Consider the following 11,901-nt stretch of genomic DNA (forward strand, 5'->3'; position numbering starts at 1 on the left):
TGAAGTGAGACTCCAGAAAAATGCAGCCCACCCGTATCTGGCATAATTAATGTGACATGCAGCTCATCAGTACAAGAGCCGCTCGCTCGCTTTCTAGAGTCTTTTTCTTCGGTGGCGGATGATCACAGGGCAGATAGTTTGGGACAAGACGAGGGCAAATTGATTTGACGTCTTGCTGTTTTTTCTGTTGAAATCAGATTCAGATATTGTTTACCTCTCGTAAAGCCATATTTTTTCCTTCCCGCCACGCAGTTGTGATTAGCTTTGATCTTGCGCCGCCTTCAAAGTGCAATGTATACGAATTTGTTCATTTGGAAAACACAAAGAAAACTTGTTTCCCATTTGAGACATGTGTTTTTTTTGCTTTTTTTTCCAGAAATAACAGAACTATGAATAGTGTCAGGGCTCCTGTAGTTTTTAATTGGTACAGAAGTGTTTTTTATGCATTCCTTGCAAAGTGCACCATTAAGCTATTCTGGGAGCAGGTATGATCTGTATGTATATCCTTGCAGGCCACTTTGCAACTTGGCTTCAGCTACTCTCCAAAGCCAAGTCCTCCCAACAGCGCTCAGGCTGAGGCGGGTCACTGAGTGCACCTGGAGAAGGAAACTGCAGAACAGTCGAAGAGGACTGAGAGAGAGAATAATGAACAGAGGTTGTTCTCTCTTTTCTATTTAAACATTTCCCTCCTTTACTTAGTAGTTGTATTTTTTCAGGCGTTTTGCCTTTTATTTTCATAGCGGACAGTTGCGAGATAACAGGAAATGAGTGGAGAGAGGACTTGGAATGAAGGTCCCCCAGCCAGGCTCCAACCTGGGGAGGGTGGCAAATACACGGTCAGCATCTTAAACCACCAAAAGTCCACTAGGATGCCCCCTTTTTGCTTTTGGAATGATTTATTTGTATTTCCTCTTTTGTATCACATTATAAAAGGTCAATTTTTTAGTATAGTTGTTGGCCAACCTAAAGTGACAGTATGTGATGAGTTGAGAATGAGACTCAACAATTAACTATCTTAGAATTTGCGCCTTTAAACTGTGTCCAAACAAAAAAGTGGAGCTCATAATGACACCATTTATTATGTCTACTAATGATTGTAAGAAGGTAAAACATATGGGGACCATGGGGACCGATAAAATGGCTCCGGACAGCTCGTCTGGTGTGATCCAAGTCTCCAGAGGCTCCGAGATACTCAATTGATTTGCAAAGACTACATTCACACCCTCAATTGAGCAAGTGCACCCACTTCGAACAAGGAGCATGCTAACGCCTTTATCTTAGCAGCTACAGTGAAGATTTAGATTTTTAAAGGGCGTAATAAAAGTCTAGAATATTTGGATCTCTGGGCTTCTGGAGACCTGGATTGAACCCAGATGAGCCATCCGAGGTCGTTTCATGTTTTTTTTCAGGTGGATCTTTCAAGTTTATAAACAAGTCCCCATCTACTTCTGTAGTTTAGGGAGAATGCTGTAACGCTGTTTTGCTGTGAAGCTCTGGAAATGTTTTTTTGGACGTCATCCGACTTTCCATCTGCATTGCGGAGAATAGATGATGACTGAATTATCATTTTTGGGGTGAAATGATCCTTTAAGCTTTTCAAACTCTACACAACATGCATGCAACAAAAGAATGTTATAAGGTATAGTCTAGGTTCTCAAATACTGCGATTTTCCCGTCTCGCAGCAACATTGAATTCACCATTGAATATTCATCTGAACAGTTTATGGTGTTGTATAATACTTGACTATCAAATCATAGGGGTTGACATCCCCTCTTCTGTGTTATCATGTTTAGTTCAGGAGATAGGTTATATTGGTAGGTAAAACGGTTTTCCCATGGATCATTTCTTTTAAATGTTCAGGTTTTATTAGTTATGTACTGTCACTATACTAAATATATAAGACCTGCATCCCAGGAAAAGACAAAAACAAATAAAGATAACGGAAGCAGACACACAGAAGAAGAAGCATTTGAAAGGTCCAGTTAATCATGTAAACATTTTTATCAGTCTGTTTGACCAAAGGTCACATGGAACACGTTGCGTAAAAAAAAGATCTGGAAAATAGACCTGAATATGTTTTCACAAATTATCAGCCCAGACCCATATGTGCAAACACTGTAAACTGCACGCACACACACACACACACACACACAAACACACACACACACACACACACACACTGAAAGTCACCAGAGACCCACTATTATACACTACAGTTGATCCATATGCAGAGCCCAGGCGCCTAAAACCAGATCAAAGCTTCAGATGGGATTCATATTGCTTCACTGTCTATACTAAAAAAAAAAAAAGTTAAAATCTATTTTATCTCCTGGTGAGATCGCACCCATGTACACGCCGATGTGTGTACCGTATGTGACAGACAGAGGAGCAGAAGGTAACCTTTATAAATGACACACAAACAGCTAGACAGTGCATCAGAGTAAAGGTGGCTCTTCTAATCCTCTCCCCTCCTGTTGTCTGGTCTCTTTTCTACTGTATCGCTACATTTCATCCCTGGCAGAGTGACACATTGAGCTTGGCTGTCTCTCTGGCTACTGTTCTGACGTTCTGTTTGTCTCTCACCTGCCTCTCTCTTTTTGCTCAAGATGACTATATTGAAGGATTCTTCAAGAAAGAAAAACAAAAAAGGACCACTGCCGAAATGTTGGCCTATCAGCAGTGGGGGAAGCCTCCTGACCGTTTCTTTAAAGCTGCTTTAATCGATATTTTATACAAACGATGGATCAAGTGATGATGATGTGTAGTGTCAAAATGGTGTCTTGTAGTGATAAACCCACAGAGAATTATCACTCAGCTCGGCTCTTCTGTTATACTGTTTTGGTTCACTCTCTCTCATGATGCCTCCAGCTGCTGTGAGCAGACAGGCACAGACAACGTTAGCAACAAGCTAGTGAATTCAGGGGAGCAGCTGATGAGTTGGAATATTACAGTAACTTTAGAGCTGGTGGAGACCAAAAGCAGAGCTAAAAAAAAAGGAGAGTGGAGTCAAATGCCCATAAACATAAACTCTAGTGAACACTAATGTTCTTCTGTGTCAGCCGGATGTGTAAATAGGTAACTGTTTGCTAACATGCTAACAGGCTACACTTTGGTGTTTTGTCTACACCTTGTTATTCGGGAGTGAACCGGTTGTCACCCAAAAAAAAAAAAACGTCAGGAAAGCTACAAAATTAAAGCAGATTATGATTGTTGCAGCTGCAGTAATTATTACAGCTGCAATTGAGGAAGTGAGGACAAAAGTTTGAGGAGAAAAAAAGTCTGTGAAGGGACGAGATCGGGGATGGAGGGTCGGGTTAAACAACCACAGAACTTTCATTTAGGAGAACACTGGTCGTGTCCAATGTGAAACCAGAAGCAAACGGTGAGTTCTTGTTACTTACTAATGTAGTGAAGATATGTCATGCTCATAGCATTCGTTACTTAGGTAACACTGGTACAGTACGTTTATAATGGAAGTTACAGAATTAAGTTAATGTAGTGTTTTAAAACAAACCACAATGTTTTCCCGAATCTAACCAAGTAGTTTTAGTGCCTAAACATGACAAAACTGTTTGACACAGGGCTTGTGGCATTTTAAAATATGTTGCACTGTTTCACATTAAGCTAGTTAGTTAGTTAGTTGTTTTTTTAGTAGCCCCTTTTAGATAGAAAAGGCGGCACATTTGCAGCAAGGTAAAGGCTGCAATGTGCCGCCTTGTCTATCTAAAAGGGAGGTGTAATATTCCTTCTATTCCAAAAAGCCGCCACCGGGGCAGGCGCAAACATGTGATGTGACATGAAGCACGAAGTTCGGTGTGAACAGTGAAGCAGGTCGAATTTGTCTTCAAAATAAGAACTTTACATTGCACCCCACTGGAGTTAAGAACTGGGTTCTTAGCGGGGGGCTTTGAATTTGAAAGTAGCGACTGTTACTAGTTTGCCGCTACAACAACAAGCGGACAACGAAGACAGCTACAGAGACCGAGGAGACACTAGCATCTCCCGGATCTCAGTGGCTTTCCAGTTGCTCATGTTGATGTCCGCGGATGAAATGATGGACCGACTGCTGTGTTCAGCTGTTTCCTTGTTTTAAAACTCGCTGGCTGTGGGTTGCACAACAGTGCACGTCATCGACACCTCCGCCTATCGCACGCAGTTGCCGGCACATAAACTGCTCGGATTTACATAGCAATGGAGGTGGAAAAAAGTGTACCCCCCGAGGCTTCAAATTGGCTGACCAAAATGGACCTCCAATTTACCACCTTCCGTCTAAATCCGTGGACCTAGCCGCAAAAAGGAGCACCAATTGGCGGCTTGCTGCCCAGTATACAAACGGCTAGTTATTCGTTTGTCAGTTAGTTGGACTTTATTGTTCACAGGTGGAAAATTTTTTAAAAGCAACATCATTTCAAAATTGGCATTTAGTGCTATTTGGCGCCCCCAACCATCATTAACAAAAGCCGTTTTGTCGTGACAATATGTGCTGAAAACTTGTTTCTTGAAGTAAACGTATAATCTACCACTGCTTAAATTAAAGTTTGCATGGCTCTCTTCAGAGCACTGCATTCTTGCATTTTAGAATATCGTATATTGACCATTTTTACAGATGTATTGACGTAGAGGCAGTATTTTAACATTGTAACTGGTAAGATCGGGCTAAATTTAACAACTATGTGAATTGATGAGTAGCTTTAGTTACAGGAAGGCACCAAATCTGAATAACAACACCTGAAACTTATTAGAAACGATAGCTGTTGGATAAATGCAGTGGTGTTAAAAGCACAATATTTCCCTGTAGGTGCCAACTGACAGAAATATTGAAGCTGCTCAAGCAAATTGTGTGCATTCAGATCAGTCCCTTCGCTTGGCACAACATCTGCACTGATTTAAGTTTTAATCTATCTACCAAAGCTTAGCCGCCCAAACTTGAACCCCGCGAAGTCGAACTCTCATACTCTCATACCATCTTTGATTTAAAACATACACAGGCTGCCAACGCTTACGCCATCCGAGCAGGTTAATTTGACAGAAGTTAAAAGAAGTTTGAGTGAATAACCTGCAACACATTCATAAAAGTGTGCTCTCAAGCTGTTCCAAACTTCGTGAGCAACAAAATGAAATGCAGTCACATTTCATCATCAAAACATCCCTAGATGTACAAAATGCAATCGGATTGTTTGCTTTAAGCGCACACTACCTTGGTATCTAGACGGGGAGAGGGTTTGCGAGCAGACACCGGGAATATCAATTCATAATGTACTTGACACAGTTTTGTTGAACAACACATCATTTAGTGATAATTCTCTGCATGTTAATAATCTGATCTGAAGCCAGGCTGTAGCCTATACGCAGTGTTCCCACTGAATATGTATTTCTGACTGCACGGAGGATAAACATGTTATTTAATCATCAACATGTTTTCATTCGTCATTGCTTAAGTAGGATGAACAAACCCCAGGTGGTGTACTCATAGTATGAGAGACTTTCTACAGGGAAGCAGGCTGAATGCATATCATTCAGCATTTAAAGATACGTGCCAGCCGTGCAGTAGGGCAGCTTAAGGTGAACGGCAATCTGTGTCAAATGTGAGACTGGAAGGAGGCCTTATTTATGTTGTCGGAGTCTCACGAGGGACACATGACAAGTTTGCATAACATGCTATTTATTAACTGTCATCTTGGAAATTTTGAAGCTTAAATAATGCATGAATATTTAAAGGTCATATCGATATGATTTTTATGTATGTAAATCATTTTATATCTGATGCAGTCACACTCGCATGTGATTGGCTGTGTAACTCTTTAACTTTCTATTTATTTGACAAACAGACCTAATATATGTATTATTTTAGATCATGCATTAACTACCTGACTTGGGTTAATTAAGGCGCAGTGCAATCTAATTTGTAGCTTTGTAGACTATTTAATGTACCAAGGACATCAGAAGCTACAATATCTGATCATATCTGAAAAATATATCCTGATAGCAAAAGAGATTTTGTTTCCTTTTGCATACAATTTCTGATGAATACTAAATGTGAGAGAGTTCCTTTACAATAATCACTTACATTTTTTATTAACATTTGCTACAGCTCCAGGATATATACAATCTGCCCACACTGACCAGAGTTCAGGTGTCACAACAGGCCAGTTCCCATAGTAACCCTCGGTAGAACTCAATAGAAATATCCCCCTCCCTGACCTTCACAGCCAAGAGTCTTGTCATCCAATTGCGAGGTTATTCAGTCCGTGTGCCGCGCACTTCAGCGTACACTGGCCATGCTAAAGACTGCCTCAGACGAACAGAGCGAGAACGGGTTTCTCATCGAATACTTCCAAACTAGAAAAATGGTTTATTATTTCAGATACATTTAATCAAAGCAGGCCTGGGATGCTTGCACAGATGGGCTCAAAGTTGCCACAAATAGGCATGAAATGTACCACATGCAGCAAAAAAAAAAACAAAAAAAAAAACACGTGCAGGCCAGAGAGGCAGGGGGTCGGTGATGATGATGTGTGTGTGTGTCTTGATCTCACTCCAGCAATCGTCCATGTTACTGGACAGTCGGCCAAACACAGTTTAAAAGGCAAAAGCACTTTAAACAGGGATATATCACGAAACGAGCTGTGATTTAAACATTTTGCTGAAGCTGCTTATAATCAATAATTTAAGCACAACAATCAAGCTTGATTGTTAGGGATGAATCTTCTGAGAATTATCACTTGCTCTGCAGTTTCCCCTCACCGCTACAGCGAGAGTTTTAGCATCTTGCTTGTTGTTTGGGTCTTTCAGCCTTCAGCCTTACTGATATTGTTCGCTCTCACCACCATTGTCAGTTTCAAGACAACGCTTTGTTACACACAGTAGGCAACCTAGGCAGCACCACACAACAGACAGACAAGGAAAGCCACTAGCTGGTACACATGGTTAGCAGCTACAAGGAACGATACTTTCCTGACAATTTGGTGGTGGATAGAAAACGAGAGTGAATTTTGAACTTGCAGTCATCGGAAGATGTGTGACTCTTCATGAATGCTAATGTTGCTCTCTATCTGCTGGATATGTGAAGTTTGGTATCAGGTTCAATGAATCAACTTGTTTAGGAAACCCACTTAAACGTCACCCATTGTTTTTTTTTTGGACTGCCATTTTGAAGCCTCGAGTTTGGCATTATGCCCATCGTGGTTTTTTCGGAGCCAGAATTGACCGTACCTCAACGAAACGGTGGAGCCTGGGAGGATATCCTGATTGGATCTGACTGAGGACTTTAAGACATGAAGTGGTAGTTGACTGCCAGTCACAAGAAGTCATGCCTTAAAGTATCTTTATCATCTATTTTGACTCTACATGGGACCATAATGTTTTCAAAATGAAAACCTATGAGAAGACTCCACCAAGGTACTACATCAACTGAGAAATGGGTCATTTTATCATAAACTTACAGGCAGTCATGCTCGCTTTTGAAACCAGTTGGGTCGCCTCCTGCTGGCTGTTGAAAAGAGTGCGGGTTTAAGGCATTGACAGAAAACTCAATCCGTATTTCATGTAGTCAGTGGTTTACAGTCTAATGGCTCGCAAATGAAGCCAACGCAAACAACTGCAGTTCCTCAAATGGTCACTTGAGGCTGGCTCCAAATGCGAGACCCAAATGATGCCGCAATCAAAGTCACGCAAACCACAGAGGAAAAACGTGCTTCTCTTTTCTTGTTAGTCCAGCCAGGTGTGTTTAACTAATGAAGCCTCTTTGCCCATTTATGATCAGCAGTGAGTTAGGCGTAGTCAAGCACTGCTAAGATGACGACGACCAGTACCTCCTACTTTGATCCTCATTACGGCTCTGAAGAAACATAGGGGTAACATCACGGTGGCTTTGTTCATCACTTTTATAGTCATAGTTTATAGTTATATGTTCACAGCTTGATATCACTGCAGCCCCCTAGTGGCTGAAATAATCTGATATTGCAAGTTCAGTGTCACAGCAGCTTATTTCCAACCAGGCAGGACAAGAACCTGAAACAAAAAAGAGCCGCAGCAACGATCGAAATATGTTGTGAGAATGGCTTAGTTAGAGGCAACACCAGGCTAATCAAAGCTGGAACAAAGAAGAGGGAACGGCAGTCTAGTGGCTCGCTTCTGACGCAGCTTCATTATCACTTTATATGTGAATGGCCCTCATGAATGACTTCTAAACTGGAACAATAAGCAGCCGAGGGAGGATGTTTGGTGACGGACTTCTTCCCTGATTAAAACTACCTCTGTAATTACTATACACGACGGGGACAGACAGGGTCTTCTGCTGACTTGACGAGTGTTTTGTTTCAGAGTTAACATGCTCCAATTCACCTGTCCCCGCGAGGCGCTCCATGCACCTCGCCACTGTGCCTTTGGCCCCTCTCAGCTACTGTAGCTGTCTGCTGTGTGTCTAAACCGGAGTGGAGGCCTGCTCCTAATCATAGCAGTCACTCATCTGAAAGGACCCCCCCCCATGTGTGTTTACTGTATATATATATATATATATATACAATGTTTACAAGCTCGTGCGATTGTTGATTTAACTAAAGGGACGGTGTTTTAAAGCTCAGTGGGATTCAATGGAGCTGCCTTAAATTTCTACCGATGAGGGAGGCAATTATTACTGATTTTATATCAGCCGTGTTCTGCTGTCAGTCTAAATTCTTATGACTCTGTCACTCTGCTAAAAATCTGTGATGCAAAGCTAAATTAGATTTGCTCATGTTGTGTTTGACTGGCAGGCATTGTGTGCAATGGACAAGTGGGAGCCGCATGAATGGGGGTGGGAAACATTGGTTATATCTCAATTCTCCTGCTTTTTTTTTTGCCTTTTCTTTTTTTTCTGAAGCAGGTCCCCATTCATGGGTGATTAACAGGCAGATCAGGGAGGTGGGCAGTGTTGCTTGGATGGCTTTGACTAATCTAACTGCTGCTGCTGCTGCTGCCTCACTTGGGTAATAGCTACAGGCTGGCTTGGAAAGCTCAGACAAGCAATGAAGAGAAACATTCAAACTACTGTACGGAGCTCCACTCTCCCAAGCCGAAAAAATCCTGCATGCTCACTTTTTACGCAGCCACGTGAAACACGGCAGAATGTGACTGGTCTGATTGACAACGCCAGAGATTACACTGATTATTGGATGTTGCAGGAGTGAGAACAAGCTCGCACACGTCAATGCCGTGGCATATCGACAGTAAAATGTAAACAACAGCCTAATCCAAATGAGAGTGACCAGCATTTTGGTTGCTGTTGGTGTCCTGGATAAAAACAGGCCTCTGTTGTGCTTGCTCTTGAGTGGATTAAACGACGTTATCAGTGGGTGACACCAATCTTATCTAATGTGAGTTACAGTGTGCCAACTATCTGATAGCTTTTGAATGAACAGTATGTATTACTGTTGCCAAAAGGGGACTCGCAATCGAAACAATGAAAGCAAAAGAGGTAGTTTGGTGACATCGGGAAGCAGCATGGGATCCTGGGAGTTTCCATTATCAGACTAGAATTGCAGCTGTAGAGGAAAGGCAGTAGAGTGGATACCTCCACGGAGGCTGAACAGCCCCCTTCAATCCAATCAAGCCTAACCACCGATGGTACTTTTCCGTATCCTCATTATCTCATCGATGGTAGTTTCAGGTTTCTATTAGATACATTAGAAACCGCATCAAATTAGACACACACCCACATAAATATGCCTTTGCTATCAAGACCTAGCCACTACTCCCTGAGAAATTAACAAAACTGTTGAAAAGCGCCCTATCTCGGAATGTTAAAGTGAAAAAAGCATTCCTGGATCCGTACCAACAGTTAAGGGGATCTATTCTGGGCTGAGACCCATCCTTCATCCAAGTTTGCGGAAATCCGTTAAGTAGTTTTTAGTCTAATCTTGTTGAACAAACCGACCAACAAACAAAGAAACAGACACGGATAAAAACAAAACCTCCTTGGTGGAGGTTACAAAAATATTTCCGTCACCGCCAGATAAATGTATCTGACGGTGAGATGAGTGGATTTATTAACGTCCCTCCTCGCTCTTGGACGCACCATCTGGTGTTTACCTGGAAGTTGCAGCCAAATGAAATGCACTTTTACCTTTGGGTTTGAACAGTGTGGGAAACCTTTGGGCTAGTGTAATATAGAACTAAGGTCTAGCTGTTTTCAGACAATTTAATACAGAGATGTTACATATTATATCTCTCATATATGTACATTACACCTCTTTTGCCCATTGTTCTCTCAGTGGCAACTGACTTTTTAAACTATGGATGTTGTTGCCGATTCTTTTACGTGATAATTTGTCTGTGCTGGTGGCTGATCGTTAAAGAGGAAACACAACCTCAGTTTTTTTAAGTTTGGCTGACCAAAAGAATCCAGCTGAACTGAATTTAAATTAGTCTTGAGAACACGAGGATGTCTGACTTTTGCTTCACTGCAGGGGGTGGAATAAAGATTTTGAGTTTGACGTGGAGTGAATGAAGCGACACCTTGACCACTCAACAGCCTCGCTTTTCACCCAACAGCAATAGAAATATTGCTCCACCTAGTGGAGGTAGCAGATATAGGTGTTACATGGCCTGACATGATCTCACTCCTAACTCAATATTTGCAGTGGGGTTTTTTTTTCTTCTTCTTCTTCTATTTTGTATTTTATTTTATTTTTTTAAAGATCCATGTCAACTGTAAAGGGAGGCCGGGGAGGGTCTCCTGCTCTGTCTGCTCCTATCTAAACTGTGCAGGAGAAAACAAACCCTTTCTTTGAGATGGAGATAAATAAAATGAAATGAAAGGACGGAGCGCGGTGGTGAGGGGGGAGAGGAGAGAGGACTGAGAGAGAAGGAAAAAAAAAATTAAACAAACTTGCAGGAGACATTGTAATGAAATCAAACACAGACGGGCTCATCCTGAGAGCTTCCCCGCAAACAGCACCGCACTGAGCGCGGTGCCCTATTTCCAGGCGGCTCTGTCTACCTGCGCTGAGCCCCTCCCCTTCCCCCCCCCCCCTCTCTGCCTCCCCTCCTCCTCCCTCCCTCCCTCCTCCTCCTCCTCCTCTCCCCGTCCCTCGGAGTTTGTGTTGCACTCGTTGCAGTAGGAGGGTCCATGTGCACCGAATGACGTCGCTCTGACTTCAAGTCCGACCGACTCCTTCGTTTGTTTTTAATACTCTTTTCCATCCAGGCCCCCGGATCGCTAATCTGCGAAATTGCGGCCATAATGTGAGATCATCTGCCGCTGTCGTCCGACCCGTCGCTGTCGTTCGTCCTGTCAGGAGCGAGAACCCGCTCCGCTGTGGAGGATTACTACTGATAATACGCAGTCCACTTCTCCAGTGTGCGTCCTCAGCTGTCAAACTGAAAAACTATGTATTGGGAAGAGTAGACAGAGCACATTTGTTGATATTTATTGACTTTGCTTCGCGTGTCTTTTTCTTCTTCTTCTTCTTTTTCTTCTTCTCTCTCCCCCTGTCCTCTGGATTTATCGCTGCCCAGCAACACGGCCACCTGACAACTCTGAATGTCGTAATTAAGGTAAGAAAAGGACAGAGCTCTGTGTTTGACTCTTAACGATTTGAATTTATTTATTTTTTTTGGTGGTGGGGGGGCTCTCGGATGAGAATGAAAGCAAACTCACTCTCCCCCCCTTTCAGTGCATCTTCCCCCTCCGGTGCATTTGCTGTGAGGGAGATTTTCTTTTTTTTAAATAACTTTCACCCGGGACTGTCAGCCCCTGCGTTCTGCTCCCTATTTAAAAAAAAAAAAAAAAAAAAAGTCGCCAAGAAGTTTACGCACAAACAAACCCATGAAAACAAATAATGTCATTCAAATCAACAGCAGTTTTTTTTTATATATAAATGTATTTTGTTGTCGTCTGCGCGCACCTGTTAAGAGCTGCC

General features: G+C 42.3%; 1 protein-coding gene across 1 annotated transcript in view; it reads left to right on the forward strand.

Annotated features, from left to right (window-relative positions):
* Nucleotides 1-11,059: 11,059 nt before the first annotated feature.
* Nucleotides 11,060-11,901, forward strand: part of nr3c2 (nuclear receptor subfamily 3, group C, member 2) — an 81,164-nt gene continuing 80,322 nt past the window's right edge. The window contains exon 1 of the mRNA XM_030418022.1: nucleotides 11,060-11,536. The gene's annotated coding sequence lies outside the window, so the exon portion shown is untranslated. The remainder of the gene's footprint in view (nucleotides 11,537-11,901) is intronic.

Source organism: Sparus aurata, chromosome 1 (genome assembly GCF_900880675.1).
Source record: "Sparus aurata chromosome 1, fSpaAur1.1, whole genome shotgun sequence".
NCBI classification, from domain to species: domain Eukaryota; kingdom Metazoa; phylum Chordata; class Actinopteri; order Spariformes; family Sparidae; genus Sparus; species Sparus aurata.